We start from the raw sequence: 26,996 nt of genomic DNA, 5'->3' as shown, positions 1-26,996 counted from the left end.
AGGCTAATCTAAATTGGCTTAGGCAGGCTGCTGCATATATGCACTTACACTGCTTTTAATACCAGTACCAGCTTGGTTATTTGCACAGCATTATGTTGCGTTCTGTAGATGTGCCCCACAGTGCAGAATGTGCGATTTTGGCTCATGACTATCATTAGGTAATTTCTTCAAAGCTTACACTTTATCATTATGTTTTCTCATTTTCCCTGACAGTAGGTATCACAATATCATACCAAGATAACATTTTCTGTAGCAGACATACCTAAAAGCAGGAGCTAATTACTGCTTATAAACAGTTTTATACCAGCACTCACCCCATATCTGTTCTGCAGTTGATTTGTTCCTTTATAGTAGAGAATACAGCCTAGATACTTTTCTTTCTAGGACATACCATAATTCATTAGTTGTTTTTAATCATAGAATCATAGAATGGTTTAGGTTGGAAAGGACCTTGAAGATCTTCAAGTTCCAACCCCCCTGCCGTGGGCAGGGACACCTCCCACTAGACCAGGTTGCCCAAGGCCACGTCCAGCCTGGCCTTGAACACCTCCAGGGATGGGGCCTCAACAACCTCTCTGGGCAACCTGTTCCAGTGCCTTACCACCCTTAAAGTGAAAAACTTCTTCCTAATGTTTAATCTAAACCTGCCCTCTTCCAGTTTATAGCCATTCCCCCTTGTCCTATCACTCCATGCCCTAGTAAAAAGTCCTTCCCCAGCTCTCCTGTAGGCCCCCTTTAGGTACTGGAAGGCCGCAATAAGATCTGCCCGGAGCCTTCTCTTCTCCAGGCTGAACAGCCCCAACTCTCTCAGCCTCTCCTCATAGGAGAGGTGCTCCAGCCCTCGGCTCATCCTCGTGGCTTTCCTCTGGACACGCTCCAGCAGGTCCATGTCTTTCTTATGTTGGGGACTCCAGAGCTGGATGCAGTACTCCAGGTGGGGTCTCACGAGAGTGGAGTAGAGGGGCAGGATCACCTCCCTTGACCTGCTGGCCACACTTCTTTTGATGCAGCCCAGGATCCAGTTGGCCTTCTGGGCTGCGATTGCACATTGCTGGCTCATGCTGAGCTTCTGGTCAGTCAGCACGCCCAGGTCCTTCTCCTCAGGGCTGCTCTCCAGCCATTCCCCACCGAGCCTATATTTGTGCTTGGGATTGCCCTGACCCAAATGTAGGACCTTGCATATTTAGCCTTGTTGAACTGCATGAGGTTGGCTTGGGCCCACCTCTCCAGCCTGTCTAGGTCCCTCTGGATGGCATCCCTCCCCTCCAGCGTGTCTACCTCGCCAAACAGCTTCGTATCATCGGCAAACTTGCTGAGGGTGCACTCAACCCCACTGTCCATGTCTGCAACAAATATGTTGAACAATGCAGGTCCCAGTACTGACCCCTGAGGAACGCCACTCGTCACTTCTCTCCACTTGGACATGTTTGATTCCAGCCTCTAAAACGTTTGGTCAAAATTGTATGCTGCACTCAATTTGCAAACCTAAATTTCAACAGATTTCAACAGATTTCAACAAGCTCAGAGTATCTTTTTTTGCTGAGTTTTCCAGGCTGTATATTTTGAGATATTTGGAGCTGATTGTCACTCCTAGCACCTTATCGTGGCTTCTGAAATCACAGACCAGTGCGTTTTTCTCCTGCAATGAAGCCATGGTGCTGAATTGGTGACACTACAGTAACTCCCACAGCATCAAGCACAGGCTCATGATCATGTAGAAAGAAAGCTGGTCTGTTAGGGGAAAGAAGGCTTCTTACGATGGAGAGAGTAGACCACCCCCAAAGTGCCCACAGGATCGAGCAGGAGCCAAATATTCCTGCAGTTTGCCAGGATTTAAAGGAATTGAGCCACTTGGCCTTCCACAGCTCATTAATGAAGCTGAGTGCATGAGCAGGAGCTCTGAAGCCAGTTAACAGATTTACTGCTGGGAGAGAAAAGGAAAGCTAAGACATTTTTAAACTTTGTTCTTCTTCACCATTGCTGCTGCCTGGTGCAGTCTCTGCTGTTCAGGCTGAGGCTGCGCTGCCTCTGCAGAGCAGTGCAACCACATCACAGACACATGTGAACAAGTTGTGAGGGCACCTCGAGGCAACTCAAGAAAAATGGTAGAAGTGCTAGCATCTAGTAACAGTAGGATTCTTCTTGCTGTTACTGGTTATTAATAGGGAACAAACTGGTCGTGTATAGTAGGTAGCACTGAATGAGAAATTATTTTCCCATAACAAGAGGTTTTCAGGAAGGTTTTTTTTTCTTTTACCAGACAAATGAAATCTGAAGTTGGGCTTTACTTCACAAATATTGGGTCAGATCAAGAGAAACATTTTGTTATGATTAAAAATTGTATATGTATGAACTAAGTTGGCTCACTTTTAAAGAGAGAAATGTTATTTTGGACTGAAAACCAGAAACTTTTCTGTTCCAGAATTCCGCAAAAAATATCGGAACACTTTTTGAATCCTTTTTGGTAGGTTTACCTTGAAAGGGTAAGTTTGTTAAGTCAAACCTTTCATGGAAACTGTTGTTATTTTAATGAATTGCTATTTTCTAATAAATAAAAGCTCTCAGGAAGTTTCTGTTCAGCTATAGTACCAGCATGTCTGATGTGCTCAAGTGGAGTGACTCTTCTCTTAAAGCAAGAATTCGTGAAATCCTATGGCGTTCCCATTCTCTCTCTTGAGTACAGCTGAGGAAAGCCCCTTACTCTAATGGCTTGAACCATAAAATAGCTGACCACTCTTTCGAAACAATCCGTATCTTCCAAATATCTCTTATGGTTGCATCTACAAATACACCTTTGAGGAGGAATGCTGGCACAGCTGTATTTCAGTAACAGGGCAGCTCTAAAGATACCAGCATGGGTGGGACCTTTAATATAAGGAAGGTGTCAACCTTTTACCACTACATTCCCTAATTTTTTTCTGAGTAGATCTAAATCAGTACTTCATAGATGCTACTGCCATGAAGTTCCCTTGTGGCAATTCTTATTATTCAGTCTGTCAAAACATCATGATTTGACTGTTATGGAAGTATTGTGAGCACCAGTATTTCTATACTCAGTGCCAAAGTGACTTGCAGCTGTGGAGACTTGCAAAGACGATGCAAATAAGGTGTAGTTAACCAGGACTGTTTTTCTACCTCTGCCTCTTACTTAGACCTATCATTTTTACTCATTCATCTCTTTAAACATAGCGAAGAAAGTTACCCTAGAAAGGTACTGGGGAAAATTAACTAGGTGTAGTTGTTTTTCATGCAGGTGTTCAGTGGCAGACTATGCTGTTACTAGGTTGCTGGGTTGCTAATGTTGCTGGGGTTTGGTTCTTTGAGTGATTATGGAGATGTAAAGAAATATGTTTTCAATTTCCAGATCATCTTTGACTTCCATTTTGTCTTGTTAAACCCCCAGAACTCTCCTGAATTATGAATTTCAAGCAAATTAATGACAGTCATTCTTTCACTGCTGCACTGACTGCACAGTGCCCCTCGCTTGTACCCAGATGCTTACACAAGACTAAGTCATCACAGTTCAAATTACTCATTCAGTTGGCCATTTGCACAAAGTAAATCAAGCAAAAGGCCAAACTGGGAAAGTGCATTGAACTATATTGAAGAAAGATTCCTATTTATAAAGAGACTCCCATTGGAATGCCCTCCTAGGGACTAAAAGAAAAATCTCAGCTTGATATATACATCTTTATAAACCTGAATCATAGTAAATTTGAGTCTAACTGGCCATAACTGGTGAACGTTGCATTTGTTTGCCAGCTCGCTAAACTGTGTGTGATCTGATTCCTTATCTTTAGGTTTCTAGAAATAAGTAAGCAAATGGGACACTTGCATTGTTTTCTCCACACATAGTTAATGCAATGATGGTGGGTAAATTCACCTATATTTGGATGCTATTTAGGAAACTTTCGTAATTGAAGTTAACAATGGTGTAATGCAAATTCTGCAGCAGGCACGGTGATGGGGAGTGTAAGTCTAACCACTGGGGGGAGCCCAGGCTTAGCCGTGAGCAACTAGGAGGTTTTGAACAGGACTTGCCTCGCCTACTCTGGGGCAATTCACATTTATAACTAAAAAAGGTATTGGCCTCGGCAGTGTTGTCTTATACTTGTAAATGCTGCCTCAGTCTCAGCAATGCTGAATAGGGATTCTCTCAGGAAATAAGTAAATTTGTCGACAACTACTTCACAAGATCTCAATGTGAAATTTGAGATTTTTCAATTTGACATTTTGAGTTTTTCCCTGAAATTGGAAAAAATAGTAAGTGTTAAATTTTCGGGAGCAAATAGTAATCTATTGGATTACTCAAAATACTTTGGGATGCAAGGGATTAGTTTCAATTGGAAGAAAATTTAACCAGAAGAATCCCTACCAGCTTTGTCACTGCCCTCTAGTGCCAAGTTAAATCCTTTATACTTATAAACCAGATATTCTGTGATTGGTATTTGCAAATAGCTGGCTTCACTGAGTGGGGACAACTTTAACCTGAAAGCTGTGGCTGTGCTGATACATTACTTTTGGCAACCTGACACTGGTACATTGTCCAGCACAGTATTCCATATAACCAGCTGCGCTCTGCCACTGCCAATTTATGTATTTATTTTTAAAAGACAGAGAATATGAACATCACAAAGAGTCAAAAAACTGTTTGTACCACTGCTTCTAGCATGAATAGTCAGACCGGATTGGTGATATAGTAAAAAATCTGCAGTATTCACAACCTATCTTATTTTCTGCTGAAGCAAGGAAATAAGATGCCAGGCTGCTTCCTAACCTCCCAAAACTTTGAGGAGTCATTCTGGATGTTGTGTTAGTGGTTTGCTCTCTGTCTTCCTACTACCAGCCCAAAAGGAAGAGTTTGAAAAAGCATGCTGAAGCTCACCACACAAAAGCTAGTTGTCTTCTGGGCAGAAAATGAGATGTACAGGAAAAAAGAAAAACAAATAAGGTCTTCAGATGCTGAAGAGTGCTTTTGACTGTTATCCCCTTAAGAGGTCTAGGTATAGAAAAGCTTGTGGGAGGCAAATGGAGCAGAAAATAACAACTGGAAGGAAGCTGCACCAAAACCAGTTTATAGCTAGTGAAAGTGGGTTTTATGTCCCAGCCACCAACAACGAGCCTTTGGAAATGGCTAAGGCATCAGCCTGTGGTCACAGTCCCAGTAGTTGATGAAGACTGATCATTACGTTATCTGTTTATTATCTTGACCTATACCTCAGCCTGTGCAATTGAAACTTGTATCCAGATGTCACAGCTAACAGCTTACTGCATTTTTCAAGTGAAAACGCTTTTTGGAGTGTTTCCACCCCTGCCTAATTGAGAATTTTGCAGTTGCTTTAGTGTGCATCACGGTGACAACAATAATGTAGTTGGTTGCTGTAGTTATGCTGCATTCTATCCAGTTAAGATGGTGTCATATCTAATTTATGCACTTCCTTCAGAAATCAAGGAATGGGCATCTCAGCAATTATTAAGTACTAATAAGAACCAAATGTGGAAACACCTGACACATCATGGTCACATGTATGAATGTGGGAAGACAAGCCAAAAGCCCCAACGCTTTTTGGTTGGTTGGTTGGTTTGTTTTCTGCATTGTTCATATAATATATTGTGCTGTTCCCCTAGTTTGACTATTCTTGTCAAGAAGCTGCTGGCGTTACTGGAAATACTCAGGGTTAGAGGAAGGGATGCTAGTAGGCTGCTAGCAATAATAAGCTTGTTCACTGTTTGAGAGCCAACAACCTGCCACGAACATCCCTTAAGCTCAGCCACTATCTTCCTCTTCTTCAGCCATGGGAGAGTGAAACCTGTTCTGTAGAGTGGCCTGGGGATTCATTCCTTTCTGTAGCAATGAAGTCAATGATTTGGTGCTTGAAGACAGAGGAAAATTAAAAAACTCCATAGGCACAGAATGGAATCTATTAGTAAATGAGCAGTTACAGGCATAAGGAAAAGAACAAAAGAGACAGGCGTTGTAGTAACAAAGCAGGAGAGGATGGGCGAAGGGCAGGAAAGCAGAATGAGATTTTGCTATAAAAGCCACCCGCAGACACACATACAAAAGAAAGGAGAACAAGACAGACAAAAGACAACTGGGAAGTCAAGGGGGAAAAAAGGGAAAATTCAGAGCAAAATATAATAATAGCCGAGCATTTTCAGATACTCAAGAGAAAAAGATATGCCCTGAACTAGCTAAAATTGAAAATAACAGCTATGAAAACAGGATAGATCTGAGTGATCAGAGAATACCAGTATAAAATTGCTCTCCTCCCATCCAAAACTGCAGTCACCAACATGCACATTTGCTTCTTTGTTCTTGGTTGTGTTATACTTAATTATAAGACTAGCTCATCCAGTGTTGCAAATCCATACTGATTCCTACAAGCCTCACCAACAGAATCTGCAGGTGCTATTTCTGAAAAATCCCAGATATGATGAAGGCTGTGGGATTTTAACAACTTGTGTATGCCTGTAAACTAATTTCCTTTCAGATCAGTTCCTTCCTGGGTGATAAAACTGTTCTCCATTCACGGGACTGAGCCTCCTGTTGGGGTGAAACTCAAATCCTTGGCCTATATACTTGCTTTTGCCTCTCTGTAGGTTGTCCCAATACAGTTAAACTGACCCTCCCTGAGGTTTTGTGTGTGTGCATTTTCCTACACCTACATAACTTGAGTTTTTTCTCTATTTATAGGTATTGTATTGCCATTGTCATTATCATTGTATTTAGAATCTTTGCCCCTTCCTTCAGATTTACATTAAATACTGTGTTTTTAAAGGATGTTCTCATTCACATCCAGAGCATCATTGTGTGCAGGAGCATACAAGGGTATGTTCTGCAACAGCTTGTAAATCAAAATCAGGCTGCACACCCATTAGATAATGCGCTGTTTGTGCACATATAGATATATATGTAATATGTATGGTCCATCCAGTTTAGTAGCCACTCTCTGTGCAGTACTAGATGTGTGACAGGAGGGTGCAAAAGCCACAATGATACCTATGTGCAAAATTGTCTCTTAAAGGTGTGTGCTACCTTTTGGTTTGTATTAACTGTTGTAAATCTGCCTGGTCTTGTTCTCTACATAGTCATAAAATGGTATTTCAGCTCTTGTTAAATTAACGGTGCTCTGCAGCACAAATCTCCACAGCCTAGGACAAGCCCTAAAGTAAGAAGTATTCCTATTAGCTAATCTTAATTTCTCTGCCTTGCAATTTAACTGATTTTGTGTTTTAGCAAGAACAGATGCTCACAATCCAACTTCTGTACCACTCATTATTTTATATGCTTTTTTCCACTTTTCAAATATTTGTCTCTTTTCTGAAATAAATAATTTAACTTCTTTCAGTCTTTCTTCATCTGACAGTCTTTCCAAGCTTTGATCATTACTACTGCCGTTTCTCAACACTTGTAGCCTTGCAGTACAGCTTCTGAGATGAGGTTCTACCCACAGTAACACATGGAGTTGTGTTATTCTGTATATAATGGAATCGTAAGTCATCCCTACAAGTGTCTGTCCTTTATGACATGCAGACTTTTTTGTCTTCTCATCAGTGATGCACAAGTCACATGAGTAGTTGCATTTTCCCTAAATGTGATAGCTCTGAGACAATACATATTTTTCACGGCAATTTATGCTAGCCAGTTATCTGTTCTGTCTCTGCACCGTATCACAAAAACATTCTTGTAACACAGACAACCTACCCGTCTAATCACCATCACAAAAAGGATCTGAGATGAGTGGGATGGCGTTTCATCCAGCAAAAAAAAATGTTTCTGTTTAATGGAAGTGACAGTCTACAGTGTAAATGCCTGTCATCAAACATACTGTCTTGTGCCTTCCCCTGTCCTATCAAGCAATTGTAGGAGTTAGTCCCGTGCTACATGCTCTTGATTCTCCATGGTGCCTCTGAATGCAAGTGTCTCTCAGCATACTGACGTCTAGTGTTGTATGTTTTCTAGTCACTTCCTACATGATTAACCTCTTGGTCTGTTGCTGTCTTCCGTGGTAGAGGTTGCATGGTCTTTCACATATGGATATCCTTGGTGGATTTCTGAGGAGAAGCTTTTTTCCCCAAAATAGAAAAATACTGGACCCAGGAACATCTTCAGTTACACTGTCAGATTCAAAAGGGTATTCAATTCCTTATGACAGTGGTGGTGTGGGCTGTGCTGACAGCATGGAGCATAGGCAAGTGAAGCCTATTCCCTGCTCCAAGCATTTATGAATCAGCAGGGTTTGTAGTGCTGACTGACACCAAAATTCCTGTTGGTTCAAGTTGAAAATTGGCAAGAGATGGGATGGTGTAACAACTCTTAACACCTTGTTGATGTAGTTTGAGACACTCATGAACAAGGTTATTGAGGATGCAGTCTTTATGAGAAAGCATTATGGTAGGGAGATTCATGAGCTGATGTTCAGAGACAATGCCATTCATCTCGACATGGTAAAGAAGGTCAAGGAGCCGGGTCACGAAATCCACAGTGCTCTGCCCTTAGTGCATATCTTAGGAGGAACTGACTTTATCCTGGCAGGAGAGGTAAACCAAAGAGACATGCCAGTGAGCTGTGTAGTCAGAGCACTGTTGTTGCTCGAACAATGCCCCGTGCCTGTTTTTAAATGGCAAAATTGCCAAGGTTCCTTCCAGCACAGTGGAATTCTGTGCTGCTGTCAGATGAAGGCAATGCTGTCTACACACGCTCGAAAACAGATGGACTCTTCGTTCTCAGTACTTTTATCTGAAGTGCACATGGGGACAGCACTAATTTCACAAAACAAATCCTCCACCTTTCACCCCTTTAATTTTCTGTCTTCATCCTTCAGGCACTTACCTCTGTGAAAGTCAGAGATTATATTTCTTTGAATAATTATTTTAGGGGGGGTTGAAACATAACAGAAGGAAAATTAGTAGTAATGTGGCCAAGGAGGTGTGGGGCTCCACTGCCATCTGAGTCCAGCCAGGGAAGCGTACACAATGTTCCTGTAAAAGGGCCTGTTTCCTACTGAGTGTGCTGCTGCCACTTTATGTTTAAATCTATAGGAATTATTTATATATATAAGAATCTTATGCCTGTGAGCTCTTCTGAACTCTGTGTGACAGGTACAAATGGGGAAAGAGACAACTGCATCTTTGCTTATCAGTTAAATTCAAGAACTGGTGACTGAAGCTTCCCACTGCCTTCTAGATGAAGCTGTGATGTGCTGAAGGTGCTGAATTCTCTGTGGTCGCGGTGGTTTAGGAGATGGGGCCTTCATCAGGTTTCAGGTTTGGGCTCCTCATTTCTGGTTAGACTCCAAGTGTGTAGGAGCGGAGTTCTGTGAAATCAGTTGGCTGTTTTACTGCCATCCGAGGAGGGTGGGAGTGGGATATCACTGGCCTTGTGACTAAACTGGCTGGAAGCCTCTCCTGCTTTTCGCTTCCTTTTAGGCTCCATGCTGTACCATCACACTCACATTATTGTAATATTTTCTGGGCTTTTGCTTTGCAAAAGCACTATAGTCTGAGGTTGGTTTTCCATGTAGACTTTTATTATGTGACACCATATCTCCTTTTATGAAGGTTATTTTCGTGTCCTCTGAAGGTTTGCTTTTCCTTCATAATTACTCACAACCTGACAGACTTATAATCCTCTGATAGGATTTGTGACATTATAATCTTCTCTAGAGCAAGCCATTGTGGTTTCACAAACAGAGGATTATAACCTTTAAGAAGGCAATAAGCAGATGAACTCTTGCGATATCAAGACCCTGCTTTCATATCAATTTCCAGTGCTTGAGTTGTGGGAGGGCAGGGAGCGGTGCTGTGTTCTCACTCCCACCCACAGTTCTGGTTTTCTTCATCTTCTTTTGCCTCAAGTAGCAGAGTTGAGAAATTAATTAAACCCACCACTTATACACACTTTGAGCACTGCAAATATCCTTAGCTATGCAAATTAAGAAAAGATAAATTCAGCAAATTTGACTTACACGATAGAATTTCTTTTGCCCAGAAGAATGTTTTTTACACTTTCCCATAAGGTATCAGTTGTTTTACAAATCAAACACTTCTGTACCTTTTCACAGAAATAAAGAGTCTGCTAAGATGTATCAGCCAGCTCAGCTTCTTTGTTTTGCCTGTTTTGTCTTTCAATTAAATTATTTTTCTTCCAACAATTAATATACTTTTACTGAATGGGAATATGCCTGTTACTATAAAATTTGGTATTACTTCTAAATGTTGATATGCCTTACTTCTTTACTGTTTCTCTTACTGTAATGGTTATTATTGACCAATAAGTGTAAATTTTTGTGCAACTTGAACATATTAAACATTCCCTTACTTCTGGCATTCCACTAGTTTGTCTATTAGCTGTCCCAATATACCAAATGTTTAGAAGGAAAAGACTAGACAGTATAAAAATTATAAAAGCAAATATGTAACGACTTCATGTCTTTGTTATTCACTGTTATGTCTAAGCAGTAATTTAGTGGTCTCCTGCCTATAGCTTGTGGGTAACAAATTGCCTGCAGGATTCTCACATTGTTCATGGGCAAAGGCAATTGAAGAGTTAAGATTTAAGTCAGAGAGAGAGTTAAAATTGGAAGGAAGTTGCTCAGCATTGTTCCCCTTCAGTCAGCAAAGACTGGGGACAATTTCACTAGCTAATCATCTAGCTACCGTGGGTTTGAGAAATATTTTACTTAAATATGTATCTCACCTGAGCATATCCCGGTGGCATAATCTGATTCACCTGACCCAGCAATGGCAGAGTGTGCTTTTTTCCTTTCTGGCATAATCTAGTTTATTCTTTTAGAGTCTCTCTACAGATGAATATATATCAGCGTGCTACAGTGAAGCTGTAATATCCAGTTATGAATCTCTTCTTTCCTGATCTGCATATGCAAGTTGTATTAATGTCAGGGCCGTTTTTGTTTTGTTAGTTTCTGTTAAACAAACAAAAACTTAGAGAAAGAACTCAGAAGGTCAGTGAAGAACTAGAACTGTGTTCTCAGAGAACTAGTCATAATTTGTTATCTTTTAGAATAGTGGAGAACAAAATTTACTGATTACAGAGTAGGATGTATGTTATCTTGTTGCATAGAATCATGGAAAATACAAATGACTGGCTTTTCAAAAGATTATCTCATTTATCCCACACTTCTCTCAGAAAGGATTGCCTGTACTCTTGGTAGAAGTTAGGCTTGTTTTTAAAAAGCCTCCAGTGAGGTGGTCCACAGCCTACCTGCACAATCTGGTCCAGTCCTACTGCTATTCTAGTGGTATCTTCACCATTAGAGAACTTGTCCTATTTTCTGTTTTACGTTTCTTTTAAGGCAGCTCAAGTCCATTAGTTCTCTTATACTCCAAGGATAGGGGGAGCAGATGATTACTATCCCTTGTGCTTCAGCATTTTATATATGTTGAAATCTCAGCACTACAGAATAGTGTTTCAGTTTTCAATAGCTTGCAGTCTTCTCATACAGAATGATTGCATTCTGTCTCAGAAATCCAGCCTTTCTGAACACATCTTTCTTGAGGTTTGGCATCTCTTATCTTCTCATATGTCTCATATCTTGCAGAATCTCTACTTACTTAGGCACCCTAGCATACCATTTCTTCTCTGGCATCAGCATGGTGTTGATCCTTTCCAGCCTTTGATCCCCTAAAGCCCAGAAATCCTTTTATGTTAGACTGCTCTTTACCATCTCATTTCTGTCCTGTGTTTGTTTAGATGATTGATCTCATGCATAGAATCTTGCATCTCATTTAATAGGGATGCACCTTATTTTTCACACATTTTTTTCCAGCTTTGTAGGATCTTTTGAATTCTAATACTGTACTTTAGGGCACTTGACACCCCTTCCAGCTTGGTGTTGTCCTCAAATTCAATAAGCGTATGTAGGCTTTGTCCCATTGTCCTCCTAATTAATGAGAAGATTGCGCAATATCAGAGACAGAATAAATCCCTGCAGAACTCTGTTCAGTCTATCTTTCCATTTCAAAAAACACGAACCATTTGGGACTATTCTCTCAATGCAGCTTTTACACCATTTTGCACCTGCCTTCTCGAACTTGCTTCTGAAATCTTATTAAAAATAAATATTTATTATATCTCCAGCTTCCCTCCATCCAAAGGACCTGTTACATTGTCACAGAAGGAAATTGGCTTAGGTTTAGCTCCATTTGTTCTTTATTAGTTGTTATTCATGACTATGTTTTGACTAGATGCTCTAAGAAGTTTGATGAATTAACTGTTGATTTCTATTCCTTCCTCCCTTTCTTTCCTCCGTTCCTTAATTAATGAATTAAATGATTACTAAATTATTTTAGGCATGTTCTTTCTTCTCTTTTAAGGCTCGACAACACACCTTTGTTTTTGACAGTTTTACAGAACTTCATCCATTGGGTGAGTTCTTAAAGATAATGGCACTTAGAGGACTCAAGTCCTTTCTCTAAGTATGCAGGATGAGTCCTTCTGGACCATCAAGTAGAAACAGGTTATAATTTTTCCAAGTGCTCTTGAAACCTGCCCTTCCTGTCCTCAGGGGTGACCGCTCCCTTTTCTGATTCTTATTTTGATTAGTTCCTTGAAACTGTTGCCTTTTTTTGGTGAATACTGAGGCACTGTCTTCTAAAAGAAACAATTTGATTCTTTGAATCCTCAGATGTTAGCTTTTAATAACTAAAATTAAACAGAAATGAAGTATTTTGCAGTCCTATATACGATTCTCTTTTAATCAACACCAAGCCTTATGTAAGTGAGCATTTATAAGAGCCACAGAAATTTGGATTGGCCCTTTCTGTAGAATAATAGCTTACCATTTAGCTGCTTAGTTATGATGTGTTCCACATTGTTATTTCAGTAATTGCTAGATTCAAATTATTTTCTATTTAGATAATGTTGTTTTATCCAAATATATGCACAAGAGTTTCAGGGGGGAAAATTAGGTGAGACAAGATCATACAAATAGCTTCTTTTGTAAAAGAAAATGCTATCTTATTCTTAACTTCTCCTTTATTTTTAGCCCATCTCGTTTGCTTTAGGCCTCTGAAGTGAAGCTTGAAATATAATAAGGCAAGCAAAGTAGACTAAGTGTATCTTATAAGAGTAAATATAAAGCTGATAACTGTCCAAATAATTTTCTTTAAAGTAAGTCACTTCTAATCATGCAGCCTAGGAGAGAGGTTTTCATGGTACCTTGCAGATAGGTGGTCTGACTAAAAGTTATATATCCTGTTTACAGAGCTTGACATTCTCACCAGAAAAAAAAACCCCATACTTAGAACCCCCTATGAATTGAGAAGAGGCATGCATTGTCAGCTTACAAGGTTCACTGGTCTTTTTAGTCACGGCATTGTTACCAGTGTGTGGCAGATGTTTAGGTTATAACTCTTGCTATGCACTTGACACTGGCCACAAACCAGTTACTACTTGTTTGTAACTTTCTCATTACTTACAGGTATTTCCTAGTGTAGCTACTGATGACATTTCAGCAAGACTTGAAATATCTCTTTGTTTCATGCTTAGGCATTAGAGACAAGAAGGAAGAGAAAATGGAAAAATATATTTTAAAAAATACTTTCCTTTTCGCACTTAAAATTGTGAATTTCAGAACATATGCTGAGAAACAGGGGAAGAATATCTGCCCATTTTTTTCCTGGAGTTATCACCCAGGTATTTACTAGGGGAAGGGACTTATTCCTACGTTTTTTATTTGATTTTAAATTGCAGATTTGTAAGGAACTTCATATTACCAGATGTCATTTAGTGTTAATATTTTAAACAATCTTAAGGAGCATGCAAAAGTATACTAAGTGACTTCCTCCATCCTCCCAGTATTTGATCCTCTCTACTGCTGGTGTATGTACCGACCTATTGAAGAAAGTGCCAAGTAGGTATGAGAGTGCAGGAAAGGGACGAAAGAGAAAATCTGTCCATAAATGGGACATAGCAAATCTTATATCAACATGAACATTATTTTCCTTTTTAACATTTTAGTAATGTTTCCATTTTATTTTGAACCTGTAGACGTAAAAGGCAACTGGGATAGCTGCTGTCTCAACCCCCATGTTGTTTTAAGAACGTCTTAGGTGTAATTTCTGTGATCAATACCATCCATGCACATACACCGACATGTAGCATAAAGATGACCTAGTTCTATTTTTGCATTTTAACAGCCTTTTGTAGAGTGGTAACTCTACTGTTAAAGGGACAACAATGAACATACGTTTCAATAAATGGGGAAATCCTATTGCTTTGAAGAAGGAAATTTCAATGACTTTTAAACGACTTCAGCCACGCGAACAGAAGTTGAGCTTATCCATCCTATTGCAACCTTTTTGCCAAAATACAAATATTTTCTTCTAAATAGTCCAAATTGAAAGCAGTTATCAAAATAACTGCAGTAGGCTAGGCACAGGTTGCTCTGTTCCTCTGAGAATAAGGCATAATGGGCTACGTTATCATAGGCAAGTTGCTTAGTCAAGAATACTCTTCAGGCTATACAGCTGACATGAAGGGAAAGCTTGAAAAAGCCTCCACCTGTCCAGTGGTGGAAATCAAAATGAATTAGTCACGTGAGGCTGAGCATGCGAGCTTGTGTGAACTGTTCTGCTATTAGCTGTAGATGCCCTACACTTCTCCTTTTTAGTGTGTATGTGCATTAACGCTGTTATCAGTGCTGCAGGTGCTACAGCTGGGACCGTTATGTCAGATCAGTGTCCCGAGGGCGTGTGCTTACGGCTTATGCACCATCCTCTTTCATCCCGCCATGCCAGAGGGAAATCTGAGACCTGCAGTTCTTCCTGCCAAAGAATTGTACTGTGTTGCCAGGTTTCTCTCAGAGCGTCTTCTTTTTTATTGCTTATTCCTGTTCCACATTATCCTAAATTAGACCCTTCTCTGTGTCTTCCTTCTCCCTGTAATCTGGGCAGGGAATGAACGCTTGGCTGTGTGGCATCTTCAGCCATGCCTTCTCTTCATGTTTATAGCGGTCTGTGCTACATTTCCCTGAAAAACATCTGCACGGCAGGTGTCTCTGCTATCTCAGAGAGGCAGGAATAGGATATGGATCCATGAAACTATCTCCAGCCTAACTCTTTGGTCTCCACCTTATGTCTGGAGAGCCAAGATAACTGACTCTGGAGCCATCCTCATCCCCTGCTCTGTCTCAGTGTCCAGACGCATCGTTGGTGCTAGGCAGAGGTACACTGACTCCAGAACAGCCTCTGGCACCACCACTGGGACAGACTCCCAGGCTTGTGAGGGGCTGGCACAGCTGGAGGTAGCTCTGCAGTCTCCTCGGAAACGTAGCTGTAGCCAAAAAGGAAAGACAGAGAGAGAACAGTGTCAGAAGTCCTGTCCTCTTCCTGCCAGCTTATCTGGGGGCTGTTGCTCGCTCTACCTCAGTACAGATTACAAGCACCATCTCACCCCAACCCAGCACTCTCCATCACTGAAGGCGTATGTAGAAGGGCCTTTATGTCCTGGCTGCCAATACCGCCCATGCTGGAAAGGTGGCTGGAGAAGGCCTTCTGGGTCCCTTATTCCATTCCAAACATTTTATCTTGTTCCTTTTAATGGCTGTATTTAAGGAGACTGTTACAGCAGGAGGAAGATATGCTTTTGTCTCTACATAGCCCACAAGTTGCTTCCTGCCTCTGAGAAGGTAAAAATATATATACCAGTACTTCTCGGTTCTGAAGAAGAATGACAATGCCGAGCTAGCCTGAAGCGGCAGGAATGAGAGTGCTTCCATGGACATAGTTGTGTCCGGAACAGTCACACCAGAGACATTTCCTGTACACTTTCTTTTCTCTTCTATTCTCACTTTCACATTTCTGGTTTGAGAAGACACAGTTACAGGCATATGCCACCGTTCCGTGGCATAACAGAACAGAAAATAGAGGAAGATGATTATTCTCTTCTAATTGCTGCTAAATCAGTTTAAAATAACAGATGTCCAGCTCTTATGATTATAATATAAATTCCCACAGTGTGAGTCTAAAGTGAAGAAACTGGCTACAATAAAGTATTTGTTGGACAGTTTCTTTTCTTTGGAATTAAAAAAATAATTAATTAATGAAGTCTCTCAGTTGCTAGGTTATTCCTTTTATGGTCTCTATTTGTTTACTATTTTATGCATTCTTCTCTCTTACTCATGACAAATTGATGCACTATGTAATTTCTAAGTTGAGGCAAAAGAATGAAAATTTAGATCTGCTATTTTGAAAACTATCTTATTTAGGGCAAGGTTTTGATCAGTGCTCAGGCTAGCCTTTACTTTGTTCCCAGTGAAACCGAGACTTTTCAAGAATAGCAAAATCAGGCAAATTTAGATCATTTCCGAAGCTCTGTCTGAACGTATTTTATGAACACCTACTTTAATGGAGTTAGGCCAATATTTAGAAACTGAATTGCAGTAATTCAGCATATCATCTGTAGTGATACCCCATCACTGTCTGATTTACAAATGTGCTGATGAATTAGATTCACAGTACCTTTTATATCCTCGAAACAGTGCACATGTCAGTGTGTTTATTTGTGCCTCTCTTTGCAGTGTGCCCTAACCTCACGCAGAAGCCCCAGACCTCACTGAGAATGTCTCACTCCATTCATCTCTTTTGACCTTCCTGAGATCAACTTCTTATTAGTTTCTTTTTCAGAGCTGTGTTTTATAATGTGGTCACTGGAAAGTGACTTAGATCAACAATGCTCTTTACAAAAGCCACTGAATAAAAATCAGTTGTTAAATTAATTCTCAGTCCCTTGCAAATGAATGTGGGTTATGTTTGCACTGATGCCTTGGAAGTGGGGTTATTGTTATCCTGTGACAGTTCCCTGAGCTCTGGTTCTGTCTTTCATTAAACCATAGGAACATTTTGAGACTGGTATATAACCACTCTCACCAGTATCTGTATTCATACAGTATTATCTTTCCTAAATGAGGCAATGTACTAATGACTGACATTTCTGACAAGGATTTTACTTCGTTTATTTGGTTACAATCCTATTAAAAAGCTGTTGTCTCACAGTCCTTTCAGCGGGCTAAGTTGGATGGGTTTACTGAATGTGAGAAACCTTTCGAAATTGGCCGTTTTCCCTCTTGATAAATTGATACTCAAACAGAAATACAGGGTGTTGGGTTTCAATAATTTGTTACAGTGCCACTACGTCAAATGTAGATTCCTTTAGAACCACGATTAGCAGATACAAAATGATGAATGGGGGACTGGGACAGTTTATTTAGCAATGATGCTAATTAACAGTGCTGTTGAACTCAAGTGCCTCTTGGCATCTGAACACCCAAGACAGATCTTGAGTGCCTGCCCAGTGCTACCTGCCTAAAGTAAAATGTGTCAGAAGGCAGGTTGAATAGGGGAGACAATATATGTCCCTTTATAATATCACCTTTTTTATCATTTCTGTCTCCTTGTTAGCTGGACTGTTGTCACGTACTAGTCTTTTACAGTGCAGTTCTTCATCTCAAAAATAAAGTACAAGCCCAAAAGGAAAAGTAAAGATTGATGCTTCTACTCTCAGACATTTCTGGTTATAACCTATTACTCAGCATACATTATTTTTAATGAATTGCTGAATGCCTCTTTAGATTTCTCAGAATGTCTTCCAAGAATAAGCCTTTGTGGACTCCTGCCAAGCACACACACGTATGATTTGTATGCTGTCCTTTTCTTTTCTAGTTGGTAGCAGAACTGTTTTGGCAACAACCTTCCTACACTTCCTTCAGTTGCGTCTTGCTCTAAAACTTGTAGAAGCCAAAGCCTCAACCTTCTCTGCCTTAGTGTCAAACCCAGTTAGGTGCTGAGGGCCCCAGTTTTCCGTGGGCTTTCGTTTATGACAGCTTAAATGAATAGCCCCTGGAAGAACTGGGTGAAATTCTAGGCTCAGCAATTTCAACAGGAGCTAGACATGGGGTCAGGTTTTCATCCCCAGGACTGTTACCTGCCTGGAAGGCTTTGCTCGTGAGCAAGAAGCTTCCTGCGCAGCTGACTGAAGCAATGAACTCTTTCCATGTTACATAGATTATTATGAAAACTTTCCCATGCGATCTTATTATTATTTATTTATTCCTGATGAGTTAAGAATTTGCCAGGCAGAAAAAGGCACAGTCCCTGCCCCAAGGGGAGCCTGCTCGGAGCTCTGATATTTGGATGCCTGTGAACTTCCTCTGTGACCAAAGGCTATGTCCTTGTATTAATTCTGTCAGAACTATTGCTTCTCACAGCATGTTACTGTAAATAATCTCTGTTTACAATAGTGGATCATTACTCAAACTTCCCACAGAAACTCAATATGCTGTAAATTTGTTTCCCTTTGTCTTTATTATATTTTACCTCCAACTTTAATCAACACTACTTCAGGAAAATTCTCTCTGTATTGTGTATTTACAGCCAGAAATACTGTGGTTAATGGTTCCTTTCCACTATAATTAAAGATAAATTACATAGCAATAATTTACTTTTCCCTTCTGTATCTTAATTATGGATTTTTGGCCCATGTTCTAATCTGTTATGAAGTATTTCTATGTCCTATTAAACAACTGTCATGCTTCACCCAAGGGTGGTTCTTGTGATAGTTGTCGTGATTCCTTCGCTTGATTGGTAGACTAACCTGCCTCTCTTTCTCTCTCTTTCCAAGGAGAAAACAAGTAGACGTTTAGTTAAACAGTAGTAATGGTCTCAGAGTCCAGCACCTCAGTTCCTGACTATGCCACAATGGCCTTGTGTACTCGTGGTGAAGTCACCAAAAGACTTGCAATGTAAACAGTGCATCTAGTATATTTCTTGGAAACACTTCATATATTTCTGCCAGTGTTATTTGCATTTGCAGATGGAGAATTGTTGTAACACAACAACATTTTTTCATTTTGATTAACTAGTCTTTACAGATTTTCCAGCAGCTAGCATTTGCATATTGCACTGGCCTGGCAGAATGGATTCACGTACGGCTAGAAAACTAGATATTATCATGAGGCAGCTTAGTAGGAGTGTTTCACTTTTCAATGGGAAGAAATGATTGAAAAGTATGATGATATCCTGCAGCCTTGTTTTATCAAACAATTGGAAACAAAAATCAAGTTAGACAGAACTTTATAAGCAAAGAAACAGCAATAATGTCTGCAAGACAAAGGGCTCTGCCATTCTAACACAGCACATTCAGTATTGAGCCCTTCCACATCCAGTACAATCCACACACGATATCATTTTGTAGCTAGCAACTCAGATGCCTGTATCAGAACTTGTGTTCTTAGTGCACAGAAAGTATATGGACAAGTAACCTCCCCGTTTGATTTCAGCAGCAACATCTTTTTGGTTAAATTTCATATCTGGGAGAATCACTTATATCCACAGAGAACCACTAATGATTTGTTATATCCTCTAATGCTTAGGTGAATTCATGTCAAAAAAACCCAAGTAAGTGAAAAACCTTTGAAACAGAGTTTGCCTTCTGTTAAATAGCAGTTGTCCTTGCAATTTAGAGTGAGCAACTGAATATAAAAATTAGAGAACGTTATATACACAGAAACAGGATGGGGCATCAGAACAGCTTTTCTTCTGAATACTTCATCTCACTTACGTTGTGATTACTAAATGCTCATTAATCCAAAATCTTGTGGAAAATTGTAGGAAAAAAATTATGTACATGTACACTGTACGTATTTCATTGAATGTTATGGATATTAATGTTGCAATAGCCACACAGAACCTGGAAACTAGAAGTGTGTCCATCTTCTCCCCGTATTTTTATTAGGGTTTTATTTACATTTTTGTAATGGAAGAAACTTGGGTGTGTTCCCAAGCCGTAGCAAAAATCTGTGCTTTGCCTGCAATCAGTGTAACATGGAGAAAGCTGTATAACTCTGAGACTTTTGTCCCACAAATAAATACCATAAGAATGCCTCCTCTGTGTGTCAACAGTTATTGCATTTATTGACATAAATTGCAAGATCTTTCACTCTTCAGATTGGAGACAGACCCAGAAGGCAGATAAATATGTGCTTAACTGCCAATTATGAATCTGATTGGCCTTGGCAGGGCTAAAAAATGTAATAGGACTTTTCTGTTTCTTCTCTTTGAAATTCAATAAGAAGAGAATAAAGATTTTTCTGTTACGTATTATTATTATTTTTTCCTCATGGGTGGATGAGCACCCTTTGCTTAGCTATTGCTTTTCAAAAAATAATAGAGGCACAAAGGGCATTTCTGTAATTTATTATACATGCATCAATCCACTTGACTAGAGATTGGTGAAAGAACCTGACCTTTACTATGGTAAAGGGAGTATAAGTGGGGGACAATTTTGATGTTGTAGGCACTCCATCTTGTAGATGTATATGAGTATCTATTTGTTTTGGAATGTTATCTATTGTGACTTCCTAGCAAGGTTTCCGTAGAGAATAGTACTTGTTCACATTGCTTGGACTTCCTGCTGTGCATCTCAAACAAAGGCTTGTGAGAGTTTGCTTAGCTAAAGACACCACCACATCCAAAGTTGAGAAAGAGACAATGAAATAAACACCTATTTTCCAGAAGGATTTTTTTGCATGTAAACTGTTCATACTATGCTTCAGGATATTAAAATGTGAGGCTTTTCTATGGAGTGAGGGTGAGAACAGGTGTTGTGGTTTGTAACGAGTGAGTTATTCTGCTAGCAGCAAGGTTGCTGACTTTTTGTTCATTTTATACCAGTCTGCTTGGGGGGCCGCATTGCTCAGCCACTGATGTCATCTAGTGTATAACAGGATAACGCAAACAGTATAAAGGGGGGAAAAAAGCAGTATTTTTGCATTTTAAATCTAGCCCTGTAAAATCTCAGCTCTGGGCAGGAGTTCATTTGAGTTAGAAGGGCCCCAGCATACAGGTATCTCAGCGGGGACAGCTGTGTCTGGAAGAGCCCGGCACCGGTGCTTATAAAGCCAAGCCAGCCTCTTCCCAGCTAGGTCAGGTACTACACATAACCGTGTCGTGCATGTAGACACATTATTCATGTGAAGTCCTAGCCCCGTTGAGGGCAGGAAGGGACAAGAGCAGGCTTTCACCCGTAATATTTTATTTTCCATATGGGACCTGTTTGATAAAAAGGGCTTGAGCACAATGTATTAAACATCTAAAGCCATCCCACACAATGGCACTATGCAGGCACCTAAGTCTTTTTCTGAATAAAGTCCACATATCCTCAGTCTAATCCCTGATGGTGGATCATTTTCATTGTTTGCAGAGGGGTTTGGAGAAAACCCCAGGTTTCAGCAACACTGCCTACAGGCATTGCTGTTTTCAGGATTCAGCCCTTTGCAGTTCAACTTTCAACCATGCAAACTGATTATGCAGGGAAATAGCCAAGATTTGCATGAGGCACTGCAAAACATGTTATAAAATTTTCATATATATTCCTCCAAATACCTTTAGTTGATACCTATCTTTAGGTAAAATTCAATTAAGCAATATCAGAGCCAATATCAACAACGCAAAATGATATAGCTCTACGTAGCTGTAAGTAACAGTGTCAGTTAATAATCTAAATCATTATATTGCTTTTGTATGTTATTGTTGTGATTGTTTCAAAAAACAGAATTGAGACAGATGTGCTAAACCTCTACAGTTTCGGCAATTATTGTACATTAGCAGCAGTTATATGTGAACCAGGCAACCACCCACTTCTACGCTTGTACCTGTGTAATACTAAACATGTTTAAATGTGTTGATATATTGTAGCCAGTGATTGTATATGTCCCTGGTTCATAAGAAAATCACTGTTTTGACAGTATAATGGAATTCACATGAGAGCAATACAATTGGAAGGCTCTGGTTGCTGAAGTCCATCATTACTTTGCCCCGATGGGCAAAGTAACGGGTTGCTATACAGACGGTGTTGATACTCCATGTATCTTACCTGTAACTGCGACGTGAAGAGAATGATACTTTATAAAAGTGATTTGAAATAAACTACAGTCACTTTGGTTTTAGGAAGAAAGCCTGATATATTTACTCTAGAATAAGAGTAAACTTTTCTAAGGAAAACTCACAGGAGTTTGGCCCATATAAGAAAGGCCAACTTTGACCCTTGGTTAGTCGATAGAATAGGCGTATGCAAGTTGCCTGTCCCAGTGGCTGGTTTACTGTGCTAGAATATGATGCTACTAGGCTTAAATATAGGAAATCATGAAAATTTCAGCCTCGGTGGAACACAGCTGTAAATACTGTGTGAATGTTATAGTCATAGAATGAATTAAAAACACACATAGAAAGAATTAAAAATACATAGCCTGGAAAGATTAAGGTAAAATAAGTGGTTGCTCGGGAAGGTTAGCTACCCTCTCAAGAACAAGACAGTTGAATCCTGGATTCAGGGTATTAGTTTTTAAAGCACCAAAGCTAGAAGTTTTAGTAAAAGGTAATAATTCTGAGCAAATACAGAATATAATTGATGATTTGTTAAATTCTGAATTCCCTGTTATTTTCTAAAACACTTGAAGGAGTCTGTGCAAAGACCTGAAGACCTGTAGTAAAACTTCAGGCCCATAGCTCAGCACTGGTGAGTCTCGAATGAATTGTTCTGATTTCAAAACAACGTACAATTGAAACAGCCTATTGAATGTTGTCGTAAATACAAGTATTGTGACCCTCATGTAAGTAAAATATTAAGTCTTAATTCTAGCTATGAAAATTAGATCAAATTCAGTTGTGAATTCATGTTTTCCTGTAATAGTATCAGTGAGGGGAAAAATAAGCAGAAATATATGTCGGTGGGCCATTCAGTTACAATTGCTGCTGGCATTAATGACATTTATTACTCATAGTTTTTTTTCCAACAACTAAATAGCATAAATCATTAGTAATTTTTTGTTCCTCAGGAAGGATAGCAATGTAAATGTTGTATTTTCATGTAAATACAATGTTTTTCTCATGTCCTGAGTCTTCAGAAACAGACTATTTTAAAAAGTCTTAAAGAATGTGGTTGTTTATCTTTTGGTTGTTCTTAGTGTGAAATCCATTGGGCTCTAATCCTGAACACATTAAAGCCCATGGCGTCAGGCCTACATCCCAAGAATGCGATGCTCTCAGAAGAGGGGATTTGCAATGGAGTTTGATGGAGACAGGCATCCAGCTCCTGTGGAATTTGTGATTTGGAGCCTCAGCTAAAGCTGGTCAGAAATGCTTTGACTGGAGAATGCTGCTTTGTGAAGATCAAAGCATTACCCAGGGGCAATTTGGTTTTAACCAAAGGCTAATGAAAAATGGACAGGTTTTCAAAGTTATATCAGGCTCTGTCAGCTTATCTGCCCAGCACCTCTGCTGCCTGCCCAGTTGAGGAGGCGAAAGCTCAGAGCCGCTCACCAACTCCCTCATCTTCTGCGGCACATCTGACGAGCTGCCAGGGAGATGGATCCAGCTCTTGGCTGTTGTGCAGCTTTCCTGGTGCACCAGTGTGGCACTGGGCTTTTGGCTTTCCAGTTTGCAGCTCCTCAGCAGTCAGCTGCCCAGCTCCACAGCTGTGTCCCGTCCAGCGAGGTGCAGGACAGCCAGAGCTTCAGTGCTGGACTGGCCTTTTGCAGACAGTGCCAAAATACTTAGTTTTCATCCAAACCAGAATTAAACCAAATTCTGAAATTTCAAACCCCTTCCAAGTACAAAATATAATCTGCTCATATTACTTTGTTATCCAGTTGTAACTGCTCTGGTTTTTTTTTCTGGTAGTAAACAACAACAAAGGGATGCATATTCAGTCATTACTAAGCAATTATATGTATCCAGAAGTTTTCTGTCTTGCAGCTACTATCTCCAAAACAACCCCAAAGTGCAGAACATATTCTCCTGGCAAATGCATAAGCAGAAAAAAAATCATATAAGCAAAGTTGCATAATCTGTTGAAAATCTAGTTGCACTGGAAAAGCATCCTTCAGCAACTGAAGTTTTAATAGGAAATAATTCAGCATTCTGCTGACCTTTACAAGTTTAGCCTTTATGTAGGAATGAACTGTTTGAAAAATGTTTCTAATTCAGTTGTCACAAACAGACACCAGACTTGTGGCTGATGTTTCATGAGCAGAGGCTTCATTTTGATATTTTGTAGGCACCAAGTTTGATCTTATACTGTCTCCCATAATTCTCAGCTGCCCAATTACTTCTATTTCCTCACAAACAAAAGGCTGCTTGAAAAAAACTATACACGTGACTAAGATAATGAGGATAATAAAAAGGTAATCTTGGCAATTATTGTTGCTTACACATTCAAAACCAGACTCTGTCTCCGTTCCAGGAACCCCACTGTGCCAAGCTGGTTGATGAAGCAGGAAGGATACAGCCTTACTGCTTATAGGCACACATACATACATATATACATGAGTGAGAAGAATGTCTTTGATCTATATGCTTATAAGCAGCAACAGTGTAGACTGCTGCTTGCTATACAGACAAGGGTATGAGACATAATAAGAAAACATTTATTACCTATAGAGGTCAATAACCACAGCAACCCAGACTCCAGCTGTAGCTGGTCATTATGTAATGCCACTTGCTCACTAGTTTGCATTCCTTCCCAATCAAATTGAGTTCCTGATTCATAATAGCTAGCAGGATGGAATATATTAAATACTGACAGAGGAAGGAAACGCAAGGAGTGACAGACAGTGTCTGATACCATAAGCCCTCAGACCAGCCAGGCCTCCTCCGAGCAGAGAGTGAAAAAGACAAATACGAAAGAAACTAAATATTTCAAATCAATTTTACTACTTGAAAATGTGTGAGAGGGCATGTCAGGACCCCATTGTCATTTGAAGCAAATAATGGCAATAATCGGCAAGGAAAAATGTCGTGGACAATATTCTAAACTAGAAACTGACTTTCTGAGTCTAGTTTTCTAGTTTAACTTGTTATCAGCTATTTTCCAAACAATACTAATGTGGGTGAGAAAGTACTCTGCTTGCATAAAAATCATTTCTATATTTCATTAAATACAAAGGCATAATTGGATGATTAAACTTCATTACTTTTCTGGAGCGAATGTAAGCGGTCCTTTTGTTGTGGACGCGCTGCAGTGGTAGCAGAGGTTGTTTACAGCTAGACGTACATGTCGTGCAGGACGTTGTTATGAAATGTGCTATTACGCTTCCAGATTAGTTACTGTAAGACGGAGAGCAGTACCACTGAATCGCCAAATGCTGCGCTTCCTAGGGAGCTCGGTCAAAGGGCATCTCTGTTACTTAGTGTAAAAATGAACCCGGGGGGGAGCTTCTCTCTTGAGTATGGAGTGGACACGTAGCCCATTTGGCAAGTGGGTTTTATTTATACACTGTATAAATGTTCTCGGTATATTTTGACTGGCATCCCCTACACCGGAGCAGCTTTTCTTTCCCAGGCCTACAGGAGTAATTTTCAGACACATCATGGGCTCACGTGCAGTTAGCAGTGTAGCTGTGTTTAGATGGATTGTTGGATGTGAACTCAGTCCTTGCGGCACAGAGCAGCCCATGGGAAAGCCCAGGAGGGCTGGGACAGACCAGCAGTCCAATGTGTTGCATTTTTGCAGAGCTCTTCTCCCCAGAAGCCAGGGGAAATGTAGGGGATTACCAGGTCTCTCCTAGCCCTGGGCTACATGAGTCCGGAGCTGCTCTGATCCTTGTGTCCCGCCAACAAGTACAGCAGTGGCAGAAGAGCGTGTTCAAGGCTACGAACACGAGGAAGCGCTTGAGGCACACCCAGTGCTTTGGGAGGGTGATTCAGTCTGCTCGAGCAAATCGTTTCAGTGATGCAAAGACAGGGTGGCTGAGTGGGAAGGGAGCCAGCTGGGCTTTTTCTTCAACTAGCGTACACAAGAACATGAGTGCGAGAGTGATTTTGATGGGGTCAGAGTCACAGTAACAAGTATTATGCCTGTTGCAGTGGTGTGAATCTACATTTTACCCAATTTCCTTCCTCCACTTCTTTTTAAACGGAATAACAAGAGAAGAATGGCAGAAAAGAAAGCCATGCAGCGCAACTCGGTAATAAGGCATTGCTGCAAAGAAACCGCAGGAGGTCTTTTGCGAGGCCCTAGAGGAGAGGCTGCCCAGTCCTTTTCAGGTTCATTGCCCGTACACTGAGTCCTCTGTCCCTGCCTGGCTGACCCGCTCCAGTGGCTGCTGGGTGGAAGGAAGGAAACGCAGCTTCTCTGCGCCTTCTGGGGACACTGGAATGCCTGTAAAGAGCAAAAGACTCCTATGTTTGTCAGAGATCGTATTTTTTGTCCTTACAAATAGCTGATAGGAGGCAGGGGAGAATTGCATTTATTTCTCCCACATGCTGTATATTTGAGAAGTATCATATAACAGCTGATGAAAAATACCATTTTATTTTCATTTTTTTCATTTGGTTTCTTTATCTCCTTAGCTTAAGGTTTTTGCACCCAGAATTGCAAACATTCAGCTCTTTATGAATGACCTTTCTAAGAAAAAGAGTATCAAAAGGTTTATGAGCATAAACCAAAGCCTCTCTAATTAATACCTCAGAGAAATATTTTTATTTCATGGTTTCTTAATGGATGTCCTAATATTATAGTGAAATGTGTTAAATTCCCTGCTACTTTGACGTGACTGATGAAAAGAAAGGAAACATATTCTGTCACCTACAGTAATCATCTCACCTAAAATGGAATTGTTTTCCAGATTTACATAATGTGCTGGTAGTCTGCATACTCCCTAACTGTATCCATGTTTATAACCAATTAATCTTTAACAAGTTTGTCATCATCATGCTTTCATCCCAGGGATTCATCTTTATATCCAGACTCTCCAAGAAATTGAATGGTAAATTTAAGTATTACTACTCCAAAGAGATTGTGCTATCTCTATTAAGTATGCCTCTGATTTACAGGCAGTTGTGGACTTAAATAAATAGCTGTTTCCATTCAAACAAAATGAGGGAAGAGTTCTGTCCTTTTTCCACGTGTCCCTTTTTGATACAAGTTGAAATAGTGTAGCCTGCCGTCCGAGGCCTCTGCTGAATTCAAATGTAGG

At 40.2% G+C, this 26,996-nt stretch overlaps 1 protein-coding gene across 1 annotated transcript in view; it reads right to left on the bottom strand.

Moving 5' to 3' along the window:
• SHISA9 (shisa family member 9) overlaps positions 1 to 26,996 on the bottom strand; it is a 184,294-nt gene that overhangs the window by 20,480 nt on the left and 136,818 nt on the right. The window lies entirely within an intron of this gene.

The sequence above is a fragment of the Charadrius vociferus genome, unplaced genomic scaffold (genome assembly GCF_000708025.1).
Source record: "Charadrius vociferus isolate BGI_N301 unplaced genomic scaffold, ASM70802v2 scaffold46, whole genome shotgun sequence".
Lineage (NCBI taxonomy): Eukaryota > Metazoa > Chordata > Aves > Charadriiformes > Charadriidae > Charadrius > Charadrius vociferus.
The sequence above is the reverse complement of the archived record's forward strand: the minus strand, read 5'-3'. Positions and strand labels throughout refer to the sequence as shown.